At 40.3% G+C, this 20,343-nt stretch overlaps 1 pseudogene; it reads left to right on the forward strand.

Moving 5' to 3' along the window:
* The first annotated feature begins 15,334 nt into the window (after positions 1–15,334).
* Positions 15,335–20,343, forward strand: part of LOC107184573 — a 14,114-nt pseudogene continuing 9,105 nt past the window's right edge.

The following is a 20,343-nucleotide window of genomic DNA, read 5'->3' on the forward strand; positions in this document are numbered from 1 at the left end:
GTCTCCTGATTCCAAAAGAAATAAACAGACCACCAACATTACAGAGCCACTCCACTCCTCCTAATAAATCCATACATCAGTCAATTCAGCCAACAAATACTTATTGAGTGTCTATTACCAGGAATTGGGGCAGGGCGTGGGGATGCAGTAACTCGTGGAGTTTACACTTTTAGATTTAAGAAAGACATTGTGAAAAATGATTAAAACTACCAGAACCCAAGTTCTTAAGTGGGTAAAAGACTGAACAGATATTTTACAAAAGAAAATAAACAAATGGCCAATAAACCCAACATCATGAGTTAGCAAGAAAATGTAAATTAAAACCACAAGGAGATACCAGCATATACTAGTATTCATTACAATGGCAAAAACTGAAGTGACTGGCAATACTTAGTGCTGCTGAGGATGTGGGAAATTGGAACTCACATACACTGCTAGCAGGAATATAAAATGGGACAATCTCTTTGGGAAAATTCGGCAGTTTCTTATAAAGTTAAACATACTTTATAACACAGCAATTCCACTCCTAGTTACTTACCCAAAAGAAATGAAAACATACACCTACCAAAGGCTATACTCGAATGTTTAAAGCAATTTTATTCAAGGGGAGGTGGAGGAAGGTATAGGGGGATAAATGGTGATGGAAGGAGACTTGACTTGGGGTGGTGAACACACAATACAGTGTAAGATGATGTGTTGTGGAACTGTGTACTAGAAATCTGTATAATTTTGTTAACTGGTGTCACCTCAATAAATTCAATAAAAAGGAAAAAAATAAGCCATTTTACTCATAATAGCTAAAAACGGGAAACAATCCAAATTTCCACCCACCAGCAGGTAAATGGATAACTAAATTGTGATATATCCATACAGTGGAGTATCACTTAGCAATAAAATGGAATAGACTGCTAAAATGCAACAATGTGGGTAAATCTCAAAAACATTATGCTGAGTAAAAGAAGCCAGGCACAAAAAAAATACATATTGTATGATTCCATTCATATGAAATTCTAGTAAGAGCCAACTAAGCAATAGTCACAGAAAACATGTCAGTGTTGCCCGTGGCCAGGTATAAAGGTGGGATGGCCTACAATAAGGCATGAGGGAACTTTTCCAAATAATGGAAATGTTCTGTATCTTGATTATAGTGGTGATTGCACTATGTATACATTTGTCAGAACTCACTGGAGTGTATACTTTATACGGGTGCAATATGTTATATGTCATAACATTAATCCTAAAAGACAAGTATTATTATCATCACTTTATTATAGTCAATGAAATTAGGTCTCAAAAATTAAGCTACTTACTCAAGGTCATCCAGTTTGCAAGTGATGGAGTTTGAGTTAGAACCCAAATCTGTCTTTCTTCAAAGCCCAAACTCTTCTCTGGCACTCCCTGAGTGATCATAATCACATTTCTTCATGACTGTGTTTATCCTAGGACATCCCATGGCCTCTACACTTCCATCTGATTTCTTCCCCATTCTTCAAAATCCAGTTTAGGGTCCCTTTCCAGACATAGAGACCTTAACTTCTTCTGAAGTCCCAGACCAACAACTATCTGTGTGTCTCATTTTGGCATTTAATCTTGAAGCGGTTTATTTCAGCATCGAATTATTTTATTGTATAGGTCTTGTCTCCCCAACCAGCCTGTAATTTCTTTGCAGGCAGGAATATATTAGCTGTAGGCATAAAGACAGTGAAATCATAATGATTTTAATGAATTTGTCACTCATACAAAGTTCAACAAGTCACGGTGGAGGAGGGAGTTCTCTGAAAGTTAGGGGAACACTCTACATAATAAAGAGGTGATATGCAAATTGACTGTCATGCCCTCGCACAAGATGGCCACCCCATGTGGTCAAAAGATGGCTGCCACAAGATAGCCAGCAGGGGAGGGCAGTTGGAGGCGATCAGGCCAGCAGGAGAGGGCAGTTGGGGGGACCAGGCCAGCAGGGAAAGGCAGTTAGGGGGACCAGGATGGCAGGGGAGGGGAGTTGGGGGCAACCGGGCTGGCAGGGGAGTGGTTAGGGGGTGATCAGGCTGGCAGGCAGGCAAGCGGTTGGGAACCAGTAGTCCCAGATTGTGAGAGGGATGTCCAAGATTGGAGAGGGTGCAGGCTGTCCTGAGGGACACCTCCCCCGCACCGGGCCTCTAATGGTTCAATAATTGTGGTGCTCTTCACTGCATACATAATATGTACTAGCAGTGGGCTAGATACTTCACAGATGTCAGCTCATATTTTTCTTTTACTTCATACATTATTTTTAAAATTTTTATTTATTGATTGATTTGAGAGAGAGAGGAAAGAAGAGAGAGAAACATAGATGTGTGGTTCCACTTATTTATGCATTCACTGGTTGATTCTTGTATGTGCCCAAACCCGTGATCAAACTCACAACCTTGGCATATGTGGGCAATGCTCTAACCACCTAAGCTACCTGACCAAGGAATTTTTAAATTATTTCTTAAACAGTACAATTTATATACCTCCAAATTCACCCATTTTAAGTGTAGGATTAAATGATTTTTTTATAATGCACTAAGTTGTACAACCATCACCAGGATCCTGCTTTAGAATAGTTCCATTACCCCAAAAAGATCCCTTATGTTCTTTTGTATTCAATCCTTGTTCTCACTGGCAGCCCCAGGAAACCACAAATCTACTCTCTGTCCATATAGATTTTTTTTGGTCTTTTCTGGACATTTCACATTAGTGGAATGATACCATGTGTGGTGTTTTTGATGTTCATCCATGATGTAGTATGTATCAGTAGTTCATTCCTTTTTATTGCTAAGTAGTATTCCATTGCATACACACATACCACCATTTGTTTATCTAATCACCAGTGGATGGTCATCTGTGTCCATCAAATTGAACTATTTCTAATTTTTTTTGCCTTTATGAATATTATTAACTTACAATATCTCTGTCAGATATAGCCTTTGATATTCATTTTACAAATGAGAAAAATCAAGTCTCAGAAAATTATTATCTTGCTCAAGGTCAAATAGTTAAGTCATAGAGTCAGCTCATCTCTATAACTCCAAAGTCCTTGCTTTGAGACAGTAGTTTTCAGATTTGGGAATTTTGCTAACATGAAAATTTAAAGAAAGTATCATAGACACACACAAAATTTTTAATGTGAGAATAAACCTAAGTTTGCATATTTTGTAGTCTATAAAGGGCATTAAGAAGGAAAAACAACTGTCATCTACAATTAGCATCATTTCATAAAAGAAAGGATATCTTTAATACCTAATATAGAAGAATAAATTAGGCTTTATAGAAAAGCTCACTACATTGTCCTCATTTTTCTCATTTTTCTGCAAAGAGTTATTGAAGACAAGCCCTCATTAACAACCAGTGTTCCTAGACACTAGCTACATAATTAGGAGGGCCACAAACTGTATATACTGAATTAGATAAAATACTTAGAGCTCCTTTTAAAAATGGCATTGGATAAAAAGTCAAGGTTTTATTGCCTTTATTTCAATTGTCTAAAACAGATTCTTCCCAAAGGGCTTGTTCTTTTATAACAGTGTAGTGCAGTGAGGTGGCCTCTCTTTTCCAGAAATAGAAGTTTTTAATCCCACAATACACCTAGCAACAGTTCCAGTGCCCCGGAGCAAAGAACCGCATTCCAAACATCCAAAGACCAATCCTTCTGTAATCACATAGCATCCAGATTCACTTATATTTTCTTTCCCTGAGAACTGAGACCTATATGAAAGCCTTGGACTGTAATTCCATGGCAACAAATTTAAATCTCAGAGATCTCATTCAAACCTAGCCTTCATGGAGGCTGAAAGAAACGTTGGAGTCTTGCTGACATTCGTTTTGTGGTTTCCATCCAGGTCCCAGTGGAACAAATGCCATAATTAGCCCTCAGAAGAGAGGCCAGAGATTGACTACAGGGTCCCTCCAGTCATGCCTGCAGGCCTTGCCGGACTGGGACGCTCACACTGTCGCTCTCTGCTTTGTAGCTGTTTGTGCAAGAACAAAAGGACTTCAGTCTCCCTTGCTATTAATCCAACTCCACAAGCATGAAATTTACAGACACACACAAGAATTCATCATTGAAACCTTTTCCCCTTGTCATGTTCAGCTGCCGAAAAGTGGGCACACTCTTGGATATGAATGTTAATAAAAAGAAAGGGGGGGAAAAAGGATGGACAAGCTCTCTGAATCAGTTACAGTCTCCCTCCACTTCTACCACAGCTACAGGTCAACATCTTGGGAGATTGATCTTTTGGGGGAGAAGGTGAGTCTGCCCACAGCATCTAATTTGGGAAGATTTTGTAAAATTTTATTATTCCTCTGAAATTCAACTACTTCCTCTTAGTAAATAAAATATACCCATAATGTGAGACCAATAATTCAATCTGTAAAGTGAACGGGGGAAAAAAATAGCATTAAAGAGTCATAAAGTGAATACTGTCTGATTAGAACCAAACCAGTGGTATCAACTGGCTTTGCTCATTTAACCTGTCTCCTCGTCATCACATACCCATCATTTAGCTGCAGGGTGGATGTGTTCACACTGAACTATTAATCTGTTTCAAAATGCCATAACATTTCCATGAAGAACTTCCTAATTTTTTTTTCAGAAATTAAATGTCTGTTTAAAGTTCATTCTCCCCTGCTGCCACTAATTGAAATGAGATTTGGTTTATCTTTATGACATGGAAATGGGATAGAGTTTCATAATAATAACAATTAGGATAACTCGATATATTTTAGGAGGAGGAGTTAATAATTGCCGTGATATGGGGGAAATTAGACTTTTCTATTGCCATCCAAACAGATCCCATTATTTGTGAATGAATGCCACGTGACCTACCCGTTCCTGATTTTGTATTTGCTTGAACTGAATTTTAGAGCAACATCACAATGAACTGGGACCTCAAAAAAAGAATTGCCTCAACAATCACAGAAAACATTATTAGTACAGGGGATGAGAAATATGAACTGCATTGCAATTGTTATAGGAAAAAGCTGGTCTGAGGAAAAATCCAAAAAGGAGGCTTTTTTAGGCTCTTTTCCCATCACTATATCCAAGAGTAAGTCAAACCAAACTGTAGCACTTAGGATATTGCAATAAAACTCCCCAAATATTGCAATTTCCCAAATATCAGCCCTCTGAGAGTGATAGTCCTATTTTCTCCCTTTTACAGAAGAGAACCAGAGAGATAAACGTCTTGTCCAAGGTCACAGAGCCCATAAGTGGCAGACTTAACATTGAAAGCCAGATATATCTGTCTCCAGTTTCTAGTTCTTTCCCTTTACCACCCTACCAAGAAAATCAGGGATTGTATATGTTCAGCTCAGAAGTCAATAGACAACTTAGCTTTCCCTTAAACACTAACCCAAGTCAGCCTCCTGCTCCCAGCACAAGGCTTATCTTATCTGGAAGATACACCAAGGACACCAACTTGCAACTGGTTTAGGATTACACACTGTTCTGATTCATTATTATTACTAGAGGCCTGGTGCACAAAATTCATGCACTCAGGATGTGGGGGTGGGGGGGTGGCTCAGCCAGGGCTGCGCCCTCTCATAGTCCAGGAGCTCCCCTGTGGGGAGCAGGCCTAAGCCATCAGTCGGACATCCTTAGCGCTGTCATGGAGGCAGGAGAGGCTCCTGCTACCGTTGCTGTGCTTGCCAGCTGTGAGCCTGGCTTCTGGCTGAGTGGTGCTCCTCCTGCATTGAGCATCTGCCCCCTGATGGTCAGTGCACATCATAGTGAGTGGTTTAGCAGCCTTAGCATATCATTAGCATATTATGCTTTGGTTGGTTGAACAGACAACTGACGACCAGACACTTAGCATATTAGGCTTTTATTATATAGGATTGTCACCATATATATGGTTAACAGCCCATCATTTATTGAGTACCTACTCAATGCAAGATGCTGTGTATGTATCATTCATCTGCATTTTACAGATAATTTATGTGACTACAGGCCCTGTGTGGCTTGACCTCTACTTTACTCTCTAGACAACCTCCACCTCATGCTCTTTGCTCCAGCCATAGTGAACATCTCTGTCAAGTCATCAAAGACCCCAGACTCTCATTTACATAGGCTGTTTCCTCTGCATGGAGCACCCTTTCCCATCCTAGCCCTCCTTACTTTAACAATTATTCTTCAGGCCTCAGCTTAAATGATATTTCTCAGAGGCCTGTTCTGACTCCTACACTGGGTTAGTCAGCCCTTATGGTATGCTCTCACAGCACTCCAAGCGTCCCCTCCCAGAGCATTGTATTCTGTGAGAATCACTCCTTTAAAGTCTGCCTTCCTGCTAGATTAGACACTCCCTGGGGGCAGTGATTGTGTCCATTATTGCTTGATATTTTCCAAAGTATAGATGGGAATAACACCATTAAAACAACAAATATGTGTTGTTTGAATGAGTGGATGAATGGGAAAACCAAGACTGAGAGAGATTAAGCAATTTAAGTTGCTCAAGAGTGAGGATTTCTTTATTCAAATGTAAGTGGATAGAGTTGAAAATTAAAAAAAAAAAAAGATCTTTTAGCAAGCATGCTATGATCAGCCTGTTTAAGATTGCACACATGGCCCTACCTGGTTTGGCTCAGTGGATAGAGTGTTGGTCTGCAGACTGAAGGGTCCCAAGTTTGATTTCGATCAAGGGCACATGCCTGCGTTTCGGGCTCAATCCCCAGTGGGGGGCATGTAGGAGGCAGCCGATCAATGATTCTCTCTCATCACTGATGTTTCTATTTCTCTCTCCCTCTCCTTTCCTCTCTGAAATCAAAGAAATATATTTCAAATAAATAAATAAATAAAATTCTACATGCTTATTATACAATAACTAGAGGTCCAGTGCACGAAAACTCCTACACTGGGCGGGGGCGGCGGGGAGTGGGAAGTGATAGGAGGGTTTCCCTTAGCCCGGCCTGCCCCCTCTCACAGTAGTCCGGGAGTCCTCAGGGGATGTCATACTGATGGCTTAGGCTGACCTCCCTCTGTGGGAGGCGACTGGGATGATCAAGGGAAGGCGCCACCCCGATCACCCCGCCACTGCTGCCGCTGCTGGCTGCTGCAGCTGCCTGCCCTTTGCCTGCGCAGCCACCACGGCTTTGTCCAGAAGGATGTCAGAAGGATGTTCACCTGTCCAGTTTAATTAGCATATTATGCTTTTATTATTATAGATTGGGAAATAAAGAGAGAAAAAATATTGCAAACATGCCCTGCAGATCTCCCTAAGCTTTTTACTTAGCTTTGTGTGCTTTTTCCATAAAACATATTACTTTCTAACATGTTATTAATTTTAATTACTACTTCTAACACACATATAACTTTAGCTATAATTTCTTTATTATGATTATTTATTGTTTCCCTTCACTAGAATGTGAGCTTCATGAGAACAGAGATTTTGTTGTTACCTATCTCTCATTCTGAACAGTGCTTGCCATATAGTAGGTGTTTAATAAATACAGGAGTGGACAAAAGTATGTTAATAATAATAATAATGAATAACACAATAATAAATACATAGATAACCCAAGAATAAACTCTGTTTCCTAGACTCACAACTGTAAGCCTACTTTTGCCCACGCCTGTATTTGTTGGAATTGAATTGAAGGAATTCTTAGGGTCTAGATTTTCCTTAATATTCTGTAACATAAGGGTCATGGTCCTTGCCCCTCCATCAGCAGAAGAATTTGTCCTAGTCCTAAAGGTGACAAACTCTTTGATAATTTTCTACTGAGAAAAAGAAATAGAAGAAGCTTATTCACCTCAGAAACTTTGCAAAGGGCTTAGAAACCTGGGAATTCAACTGGCTCTATTTGCAAAAATGTGCAGAGGTGATATTTATTAAGTACCTGACACTCCAGAGAGAATGCTGCTGTACAAATATGTCATGCTGCTCTGAACACAAGCAAAGCAGGAATCAGATTCTATCTCCTTGCTGTATCCCAAGCCAAGGTGACTGTCGTGGCTTCATCTCAATGTGTTTATCTCATCACCAAGGGAGCCGGTTCAGAGCTGAGCTGTAAAGATTGTGTCGGGAGGAGCGCTCAGATGCACTGTACGCCATGCCTGACTTATGCCAATGCGTTTCAACACTCATGCATTCCAGATGAGCAACAAACTCTGTGATGAATAATAAGAGCAGGAATTCAGATGGCAATGAATGCAAAAATAAATAAGCAAAGCAATACTAAAATTATTGGATGAGACTCCGATGTGGAAAATAGTTCTCTTTTCTCCAACCCCTATGCAAAGGCCACAATTCTTCCTCATTGCCTCTTGCCTGAATTACAGTACTATGGCAGCCTTCTCACTGTTCTCCATACCTCCAATTGACTCTCTATACTGCAGGCTCTTTCTGAAATGCCTATCTGAACTCATGACACACTTCAAAATCTTCCCAGTTCTTCCAGGAAAACCCCATAGCATGACCCATAATCCCCTCATGACCTAGCCCCTGCCCATCTCTCCACACTCACCACCTCCCACTGCTCCTTACACACTGTGCTCTAACTACACGATCATCATCACAGTAATGCACACAGGTGTTTTCTATGTTCCTGTGCCTTTGCATATGTTATTCTCTCTGCCTAAAATGCTTTTCTTATACTTTATTCAACTCATTCATCATTTGAGATAAATCTCATATAATTCCATCCCATTCTGAATTAGATTCATTAAACAAATATTTTTTTAATTCAATACATATTATTGCCTGCCTACTGGAGATATAATATATAGTAGTTTAAAAAAAATGGACCCTGGAGGCCCCTTGCTATGCTAGGCATTAATTGTTTGATTTTGGGATCATGTATGTATTTGTATGTTCTTCAACCCAAAAGAAACAAAAAGTGCTGGTATGCCATATCCCACACCATCAATTAATTTACTGAACCCTCTGCTCAACAAATATTCATTGAATGCTTACTGCTTTAAGCCATGTGAGAGATCAGAGCAACTTGAGCACTACCCACTGAACTCCTAGGTCTTATTGTCTACTGAGGAAGTGAGATGCGTACATGAAGAGTACGAAGCTGCCGCAGTGCTGTTTCATGAGAATTGTTATATCCCGTCTCACCTACTAGACTGTGGCAATAGGATTGGAAAGGGGAGAGAAGTTGAGATGATCAGGAAAGCTTCTGGAGGTAGTGGGAATCGAGCTGAATCTTGAAGGAAGGATATTTCCATAGGGGACCTTATTCATCTTTGATTGCCCCCTAGTGTCTCAAACAGGGAATGTAAATGTGTGGAATGTGTGCAAACCACCAGACCCAATAACAGACAGCTAATTGATGATGGCTCTGTTCCCAGACTCAGCCTGAGAAGCCTTCTCAAGACATTTATAGCCATCGCTAAATGATGAGAGATGACACATGAAATAAAACCTGTAAGCCATTTCTGGTTGCTTAACATCTTGGACATGGTAGGTGCTAGCATTAGATAATTAATCAATACCCCACCTAGGGAGAAAGAGAAAACCATTACTCTAGTGAGAAAATGGATGGTTTGGAAGGATGTTTTTGTACCGTGTGAAAACTTGGGTTTATCCCTTTACCCATAAGCTTCTTTCATTCAAAGAGACACAGTCTCAGTTTGGGGCTTTGAAGTCAGACTGAGTTAGGTTCAGAGCCTGAATTTTTCATTTATAATCCACATGATCTAAAGTAAGTTAATTCATCTCTCTAAATATAAGCTTTCTCAACTATAAATGCCTATCATTACATAGTTGCATACAAATTTTAAACTCAAATAATGTATAATCCTATTCCACAAATTCAGATATACGAGAACTGGCATATTGATTTAAATTAAATCTGGTGTTAAAGCCTCAGCCCAACAGGCTGGAAATTCCATCTTTGTCATGACTGTGGAATCCACTTCACACTCCCATCTCTACAAGGTCACAGAAAGGCCCCTCTAGGACACATCACACAATCTCAGTGAAGGACCCTCCGCAAGGTCAATCAGAGAACCTTTCTCCAGCCACTTCTCAGTCTTATCACACGCTCTGAGGACAGGAAATGCCCAACAGCTACCTGTGAGCCAGGAAAAATACAGAGGGAGTCCAAACCAAACTAATACCGGTATGTCAACTAATGATCTTGCTACATCTACAAAGCCTCTAATATACTCCCTGACACATGGTCTATGCCAATTATTTTTTCATCTATTCAACAAATGCTTACAAGTCCCTACTACTTGCCAGACACCATTTCTGAACTGAGGGTATGTCAACATCAGCACCATTACATTTTGAACTGCATTCTTTACTGTTGGCGGGGTGGGTGGTGGGGATTAATGTCCTGTGCATTATAGGATATGTAGCAGCATTCTTGGCCTCTAGCCACTAAATACAGGTAGTAGGCCCCACCCCGGTCATAACAACCAAAAATTGTACAGACCTTGTAAAACATCCCCTGGGGGGCAAAAGTACCCCTAATTTTGAACCCCTGAACAAAATAAACTAGAGAAAAATCACCATTCTCATGAAGTTTACATTCTAGTGGGGAGGATAGACAATAAACAAACAAATATACTTATAACATAAGTTCAGGTATGAAGAGGTGGTATGGTTCAGGTATGAAGAGGTGGTATGGTTCAGGTATGAAGAGGTGGTATGGTTCAGGTATGAAGAGGTGGTATGGTTCAGGTATGAAGAGGTGGTATGGTTCAGGTATGAAGAGGTGGTATGGTTCAGGTAAAAGGTATTTCATTGATAAGCAAAAATTACAGACATGGAAATGGAATGATCTGGAATCACATCACAAAGTAATAGGATTATAATTTAAATGACATATTGAAGGATCGGCATTCATTTCTTTTGGGCATACTCTGTGCATACAAACATAACTTCATCAACAGAAGCACAGGACATTCACACACTAAAAAACAATTCTCCTGCCTTGTTTCCAGTTCTAGGCCATTCTTTTATTTTTAATATGTTTTTTATTAATTTTTAGATAGAGAGGAAGGAAGAAGGAGAGAGATACATGAGAGAGACACATTGATCGGCTGCTTTCTGCATGCTCTCTACTGGGGATCAAGCCTGCAACCCGGGCATTTGCCCTTACCAGGAATAGAACCAGGACCTCCTGGTCCATGGGATGATGCTCAATCCACTGAACCACACCAGCAGGGCTAAGCCATTTTTTTGAACACTTTGGGAAGAATTTAGAGAGTACCCCTATTCAATAAAGCCTTAAATTATGAAGTAAGGCAAGAGCCCATAATAATAAAGAATTATTTGGAACATCGCTGAAATCATCTTTATCATAATGTCACTTAAATAAGGCAAAATGTGGTTTTAAACAACTAGATTTTAAAATTTCCTTATGTACATAGCTTATGTTCAGTTTAGGGATCCAAAGCAAATTTATAAATTAAATACAAGCACGTTCACAAAACTAATGAAATTCAAGTTATACATTAGCTATGGTTGTGCTAAAACTAGCTTGCCATTCTAAGCATGCCCATGCTTTGTGGCATGCCATTCCCTCTGTATGCTGTGTAATTCAGTTCTCCCACCTCTGTTCTCACTTAGAAACCTTTGTCCTTAGAGTGAGCAGTAATAGAATTTAACCCTCCTATGGTGTCAACACATCATTTTCCTATTAAGTCTGCTGCTCTTTCCTCAGTAGCCCTCCAAAATGAACCAATCTAAACATAAAGGCAAACATAGATAAATCACCTCAGGGCAATACCAGGGTATCAGGTAGTCATTAGAGTATCCAGAATATGCTTATAATAGAGGTCCGATGCACAAATTTGTGCATGCGTGGAGTCCCTTGGCCTGGCCGGTGATGGGGCCTGATTGGGGCCGACAGGCTGAGTCCCAATTGGGGCCAATCAGGGCTGGCTGATCAGGTGGAGGGGCCACGGGATGTTGGCCAGCTGCCAGAGGTTGGCTGTGGAAGCGCACTGACCACCAGGGGGCAGCTCCTGCATTGAGTGTCTGCCCCCTGGTGGTCAGTGCGCATCATAGTGACCGGCTAACGGGTTGTTCAGTCATTTGGTTGCTTGGGCTTTTATATATATCGATTGCCTTTTCTCTCTTCTTTTCTAAGATTATTATAAAGCTCTTAATTTAGAGGTTCTTATAGAGAACTCTAGGACCCCTCATAGTCCATCCAGGGAACCCTAGACCCCAATTTGAGAGCCACTGGTATAATAACTAATGGCATCAGAATCAGAATGTCTAGGATTCAAAATTCTGGCTCCATTTCTTACAGTAACATTTTGACCAGTGGCGGTGAAAAGGCCATGTGCCATTCAAGCCTGGGTGCCACAAAAGTTTACCTCTGAACAAAATGGGCCTGCAGCAAATCTGAAGTCATTTGCTTCTGCTTCCCTTTCCCTGCCTTTCCAATGCCTCTCTTCCCCTCTAGATCCTCAACTACCTGTTTGAGTCACCTGTTTAGCTCCTAGTTAGCATCAGTTCATCAATCTGTCCCTCTTTACCCTACTCCTAAATCCCTTCCAAAATACTAGGGTAGAATGGTTATTTGTAGATTTCCAAAAGTCATTTTTGGGGCAACTACTAGGTGCTAGGCACTTTGAATACTTAAATTTACTTAATCCTCTCAATAAGCCAGCAAACTAGGTATTGGTAATCCTCAGATGCAAAACTACTACATCTCTTATGCCAAGCACTGATTCTAGGGAACAGTAAGAACTCAAACATGTTTATTGAATGAATGAATGTCATCTTGACTGAGAGCTAGTAACTAGAAGAGATGCCATTCAACCCCAAGACTGACTCCTTGGCTTTTAATGCTTTTTCCTCTATAGCAGGGTTCAGCAAAATTTTTCTGTAAAGGGCTAAATATTTAGACTTTAAGAGCCATACAGCCTCTATTGCAACTATCAACCATCATAGCACAAAAGTAACCATAGACGATACATAAACTCATGAATGCAGCTGTTCCAAGAAAACTTTATGAATGGATACTGAAATTTGAATTTTATATAATTTTTCACATCATGAAGTATTATTCTTCTTTTGATTTTCCCCAACCATTTAAAAATGTAAAAGCCAGTCTTACCTATGGGCTATAAAAAATTGACAATGGACTGGATTTGGCTTATAGGCCATAGTTTGCCAACCTCTGCTCTACACCAGGCTCCCACTCTCTCTTTAAAAAACATATATGTTTTTAGTGAGTTTTAAAGAGAAGGAAAGGGAGAAAGAGAGAAACACTGATGTGAGAGAGAAACATCTATCAGCTGCCTCCTGACACACACCACGACCAGGGATTGGGCCTGCCACCTGGGCATGGGAAGGGGACTGGCAATGAAATCGGCAACCTTTTGGTGCACAAGATGATGCTCCAGACAGGGCCAAAGCTCCCACTCTCTTAAGTCCTCCCGCCAACTTAGTGGAATGAAGAGAATTCTAGATGGTAGAATTTCAGACCCTGACCAGTTAAATAGGCTCAAATTTTTCAGCTGCCTCTGAAGTTCAGCCTCTCTCTCAAAAACCATGTGCAAAACCATGACCTCTCATCAGTGCCTGGGATACATAATGTCTTTCCTCTAACCATAGCTCTGCACACTGACTTTCAAAAAAGTTCTAGATTATTTCAGGATAAAGTCAGGTGCTAAATAATAAAGTTGGGCCATTCCAAGAGGGCAATTACCTAATCTGTTAATGAAAGAGCAGTCACATATCATAGCAGAATCTCTTCTGGTATATTTATTACGGGCAAAATTAAGATAAGTGAAACTTGCTTTATCTCCTTATTAAGTCAGAAAAATGACTACATATCTTTTCCAGATAAGAAGCTGTTTAGAAGACAAAGCTCTATGATATTTTATAATGTAGTTTTCTTTTCTTCCTACCAAGGAAATTCAGAATAACTTGCCTCACTGTAAATCACAGTAACTAGTTGTTTTTTCTCTATCCAAATGAGACATTGCCTGACATCTAGCATGTGGCAAGATCTGAAAAGTTTCCACAAATTGGTAAAATTCTTTCTACATGAATATGTAATGTAATCTTCTTGTTAAACAAGAATAGATAATTTCTCCCAAAATGAATGCAATAAAGGGGCATAGAAAGAATAAATAATTCTAATACTGTTCTTTAATTCTGCTTGTAATTTTCCAAATTCCAGACTGATGGCAACATAGTGGGCCCATTCTACTAAACACTATTTCAAAATGTTCCTGCTTGTTGGACAAAAACATAGGGACAGTGGTTACTAAAAAGCCCCAAAATGTAGTAAACTTGCATCACTTTATAACAAAATAAAAAAGTCAATAATTTGTCATATTTACTTATATTATTTGTGCCTGCATTCAACAAACATTTATTGAGCACCAATTATGGGCCAGGCATTGGGGATCCTATAAAAATAAAGTTTTTGCCCTCAAGAAAATTACAGTTTAAATTATGAAGATGAATGATGATAACAGTATTATGTTAAGCACAGAATCACTGTATCTGGCACTGTGCTAAATGATCTACTTACATAATCTCATTTAATGCAACCATTCCCTGCCTCCAAAAGGTAGGTGTTATTATTATTCCCATTTTACATATTTAAACACTAAGGCTTAGATAGGCTCACTAACCAGCCCATAATTATATAGCTAGTTAGTAGGTAGATCTGGGATATAAACCCAAGAAGACCGACTCTAGAACCTACTAAACTAGAAGTTGTGCATAAATACTGATACCACTATATTTATTGGTATCTGTTCTAAGAGAGAGAGAGATAAAGTGCCACAAATGTTAAAGAAGGGAGAGGTAACTTTTGATTAAGTCAATCAAGGGAGACTCCATGGAGCTGAGATAGAGAAAGCTTTGAAATGGGAAGAAGAGAGGAAGGAAATGCTAGGCAGAGGAAGCAGCACAGGCAATGGCACAAAGATGGGAAACGTAGGGCAATGTTTAGGGAAAAGCAGGTAGGTCCAGTTTGGTGCCAACTGTACATTAATGGGAGAAGCAGGAAACAGGTAAAAAGCCAGGTGAGGGTCTAGTCATAGAAGGTCATTAAAGGTAGACATTTATGGCTATGCCCTTGGCAGTCCCGGATCTGTCTCTTGCGTCAACAGTGTTTGGACAAAACAGACCCAGGGACGCCCCGTCTTCCAGCCTCAGACCACTCTCCTGCGTCTTACCCAGTCACTACCTTCAGAACCACCTCCGGGACCAACACACCATTTTGGTTTTTTTCTACCTTAACTCCTTATTGCCGAACAACCGTGAGCTCCCAAATTCATCAGAATTATTCCACTGAGGTGGAGGCTGCAGTCAACCGCCTGACCAACCTGCCTCTGAGGCCCTGGGTTCCACCTACCTTTCTCTGGGCTTCTATTTTGACCCTGAAGATGTGGCATGAGTTAGCGGAGAAGTACGAGGGCGCTGAGCGTCTCTTAAAGTTGCAAAATCAGCGAGGTGGCCGCATTCTCTTCCAAGACATGCGGAAGCCTCCCCAAGGTGAGTGGGCAAAACTCAGGCGCCATGGAAGGTGCCCTGGCCTTACAGAGGAACCTGACCCAGGCCCTTGTGGAGCTGCAGGCCCTGGGTTCCACCTGCACAGACCCCCATCCCTGTGACTTCTGGGAGAACCACTTCCTGGATGAACAGGTGAAACTCATCAAGAAGATGGGCAACACCTGACTCACCTCCACAGGCTGGCCGGCCCCCAGGCTGGGCTGGGTGAGTATCTCTTCGAAAGGCTCACCCTCAAGCATGACCAAGAGCCTTTGGAGCCCAGAGGACTTTCAGAAGCCATTCTGCATACCCCTGATGTCTGGCTTTTACCTGAGCCTCTCCCCAAAACTACTAGCCATTCTTTAACCACCCTGAAGCTCTCCCTCATCCATTGTACCAAATGGAACAATAAAGCTTTTTGCAGCAAAAGAAAGAAGAAAGAAAGACATTTACATGATGCTCTAGTGTGCAAGATCCTATGTGACAGCTATTAGCTTCACTTTATAAAGGAGAAAAGTGAAGTTCAAAGTTGGCAAAGTTACCAGCCCAGGGTTATGTAGCCAGAAAGTTTTAGATCTCATTAATTTATTCAAAAGATAATCATTGGTGCAGGCACTGTGCCATGTACTAGAGACAACCATGAACCAGACATAGTCATCATGTCTGGCTCCGCCAGTCTAGGTAGGAAAGACAACCATTATCACAATCAGCTTTGGTGTGTGCTTCAGGGGAAGAAGTGTGAGGTGTTCTGTGACCCACCTGGAGGCAGGGAAGGCCTCAAGAATGAAGTTCCTTTAAGTCTAGATCTGAAAGATGCACAGAGTTAGCTTGATATTGATGGTGGGATGGGGTATACGATAGAGAGAATATTCCAAGCAGAGTATTCTAAATATGTGTGAAGGCCCAGAAGGGAAAGAAAATGTGGCATCTTCCAGACAGTGAAGAGTTTAGAGTTTAAAAAATGGAGTCAAGAAAGCAATAGCTAGCAAGATTAGTAGACACCAGATTCTGAGGATAGAGGGGCAGGCTTTGAAAGTTTTTAAGTAAGAGGTGGGTGGTAGGAGGGGTGACATAGTTGGATTTAGGTATCAACAGGACTGTAAAGCTGTAGAGAGAGCTAGAATTAGATAGGGTGGGATGGGGGCCAAGCTGAAGGTGTTTGGAACTCAAACCTAAGACTATTTGATCTGATAATTGTGGCCTCGTCACTTTCTATCTGCTCTTTCTTGGGAAGCTTTAAAGGAGATGAAGACATCAGCAGATTTGTGTATTGGAAAGATTAGCTTAGAGCTGCATGGAGGAGTCAATGATGATTCATTCATCCCTTTTTTATTCATTCAATAAGTATTTGTGGAGTGCCTATATATTATGCACTAGGTACTATGTGGTAGTTTTAGGCCTAGAGACAGAAAGGATGATATGTCATTAGCAGAGCTACAAAGACACTTTTAAAGTCCCATGTCTAATATCCCTTTAAGAACCAATTTGAAAGCTCTCATCCAAAAAGCTGTCTTTCGCTATCTCTGCCCTTCCAACACTACTTAAAACTTTCCTTAGTTAGTAGATAGATCTGGGATATAAACCCAAGAAGTATTTATGCACCCTAGTCTGTTCTATGAAATCACATGGCCCTGCTGCTATTACTTCAGAATCATTCACTAATTGCTGCACACATGTCTTATCTCAACTGTTCCTCAGGCCTTTTACCTGCATTGTGTTTAAGTTCTGGAGTGCCCATTGCGGTGCTGGACACACAACAAATGCTTAGCTAAGAGGGCTGGGTGACTGGATGAATGAATGAATGAATGAATGAATGAGCCGCCCAATGAATAAATGAATTAATGGACAGGATTATATGAAGACAATATTTAAATGTTTGCTGCTATGTTATATTTTATCAGGTTGGGTTCCATTCTCCTATCATTCCTTGAAGACACTAGTTACATACTTTTTAACTTACAATTTTAAAAAAATCAGCTCTGTACATACCATATCACCCTCCAGTCATTACAAATTCTTCCTTTTTTTAAAAATATATTTTATTGATTTTTTACAGATGCCCTTGACCGGAATCGAACCTGGGACCTTTCAGTCCACAGGCCGATGCTCCATCCACTGAGCCAAACCAGTTTCGGCAATTCTTCCTTTTTTTAACATGCATTAAAGGCCGGATGACTTGGATTATAAACATCATAGTAGTCAGTATTGCAAAGCAATTCAAGAGAGAAATAGATTTGTATGCTTGATATTTCTTAAATGCTTCCTAAATGTAAAACATGCTGATAAACATCTATTTCCACAGGGAAAAGGGAACATGCATTAAATGATTCAGATGAGTCAATAAAGGTACTAGTTGTATTTGCATTCTTTCATTTTTAAGTTTGACAGCAAAGCAGTAGAGTACATGCAGGAATTTTTACTGCTCAGATTTTTACTTGTCTACTGGATGTACCTTGATTGAGCAGGGAACATGTTTTGCCTCATGTGGACTTCAATCGGCCTTCACCCAATTGTAATAGGGAACTAGCACCTCACCTTTAAAAGGCTGTTATCTCTGGGGGGAGCAGAGTTCAGTAGCTTTGTTTCAGCAGCTGGTTTAACTCACCTGCCTTATGCTCTCTTGTTAACTGTTTGTATGTAGGAGCCATGTTGCTGTTTAAGGTCTAGAAGCTTGTTGCTTTCCATCTGGTTCTATGCTTTGTTATAACTTGGTGACTCGGGTTTGTTTCTATTGTTTTAATCCCTCAATTCCTGATTCTTTGCTTAATACATTACCACAAATTTGGTGGCTTAAAACAACAGCAATTATTTTTCTCACAGTTCTGGAAACCAGAAGTCCAAATTCAAGGTGTAGGCAGAATTGGTTCTTCCTGCAGGCTCTGAGGGAGAACCTGTTTCCTACTTCTCTCCCAGCTTCTGGGGCTGTCAGGCATCCTTGGTGTCCCTTGGCTTGTAGCGGCATCACTCCAATCCCTGCCTCTGTCTTCTCACGGCCTTCTCCTCCATATGTCTCTTCCTCTTCTGTCTCTTATAGAAAGATGTGCCATTGGACTTCCAGCCCATCCAGTTCACCCAGGGTGATCTCACCTCCAGATCCTTAACTCAGTTACATCTGCAAAACCCCTTTTCCAGATAAGGTCACATTTACAGATTCCGGGTTGGCATATCTTTTGGGGTGGGCACCATTCCACTCACTACAATACTTAAAGCTGTTCTTTGTTTTTTTAATACTGAAAATCTCACAAGAAAAAATAAAACAATTATTATTACAAGTCTGAGATTCTCTAGCTTCTAACCCCGTTTTCCCATCCAGTAACACAACTGTTTTATAATAAAACTTTCATTAAAAATAAATAACACATATAAATGAACAAATAACCCAAGCTTTCTTAGAATTTTAACTGGTTGTATAATTGATTTAATACCTGTAAAGCACTCAATATGATCCCTGACACATGGAGTGCATCGCACAAGTTAGATGTACCGTGTCTGAGGTACAGAAGAGGTGCTGTTTCTCATGAGCTCCACAGTACAGCACACAAGGATGAAAATGGGAGAAGAGGAAATCAGATAGATTGTATTTTAGAGAGAAATGCAAAAAGTAAGCCCTGAACCATGCAGTATCTAGGTGAAAGGTTATCAGTGCTTGGTTGTTTATAAAGATGTACACTTTTCTACTTCTTTAAATTTTCCAAATTTTCCAGGCATAACATAGTCTCATTTTATAGTAGAAAGAAAATAACTATTGAAAAGGCACTCTACTAAAAAAGGAACATTCTTTGTAAGCCAAGCACTCTGATAGGAACTCACTGTTTCAGCTGGGAACTAACAGAGGTCAAAGAAAGAATGGGTAAAACATGTAGAAACATCAAGATAAATAATAATAGTAATAAAGAGTCCGTGGCATTTTAGAAGGGTGACTATGTCTGTTAAGAGCTTTCATTAGGAAAAGAAGAATATTAAATGGAATGATGAAGGAGAGAAGCAGCTAAATGAATACTTCGAATGAGTATTTATTGGAGAAGACAATAGGGACGCTTCTATTCCAAGGACACATTTTATGGTGAAGCAGAGAATGGCCTTGACAGAGTTTCTTGGGTCTCTGAGGAGAAGGGGATGGCACAACTTGAGGGACTCTGTGCAATAAATCACCAGGACCAGATGGTATTCATCCATGGGTTCTGAAGGAGATAAAGTGGGAAATCATGAGTGCAGTGACAAGGATGTATCATAGATGCTTAAAAACAGCCAATATCCCTGAAGATTGTGAAGTCATTAATATGGTGTCACATATGTATGGGGGTGGTGTATGTGCCTGCACATGTATGCATATGTACAAGCTCCTTGCATGCTCTGGGGCTTTTGGGAGCAATGGAGGAAGATTTTTTTTTTTTTCAAGAACCAAGGAAGATTTCTTGATGAAACAAAGGACAGAGAATGTTTAGATAGGAGAATGATTTTGAAAAGATACCAGACTAAATTTTAGAGATGTTTAATAACATTTAAGCAGTGATTGTCCAGGTACTCTGAGATGTATAAAACTATGGTACATTTATGCCATGAAATAATATGCAGCAGTAAAAAAGAAGGCTCTCTTACCCTTTGAGACAGCATGGAGGGACCTGGAGAGTATTATGCTAAATGAAATAAGCCAGTTAGAGAAAGACAAGTATCACAAGATCTCATTCATATGAAGAATCTAAAGAACAAAATAAACTGATGAGCAAAATAGATACAGAGACATAAAAGCATGGAACAGACTAATCAATCTCAGAGGGAAGGTGGGGGTGGAAGGGTGGGTGAGAAGAGATTAACCAAAGAACTTGAATGCATGTATACATAACCCAAGGATACAGACAATAGTTTGGTGAAGGCCTGGGGAGATGGGAGCAGGGAAGGTCTG

Source organism: Myotis davidii, unplaced genomic scaffold (genome assembly GCF_000327345.1).
Source record: "Myotis davidii unplaced genomic scaffold, ASM32734v1 scaffold205, whole genome shotgun sequence".
NCBI classification, from domain to species: Eukaryota; Metazoa; Chordata; class Mammalia; order Chiroptera; family Vespertilionidae; genus Myotis; species Myotis davidii.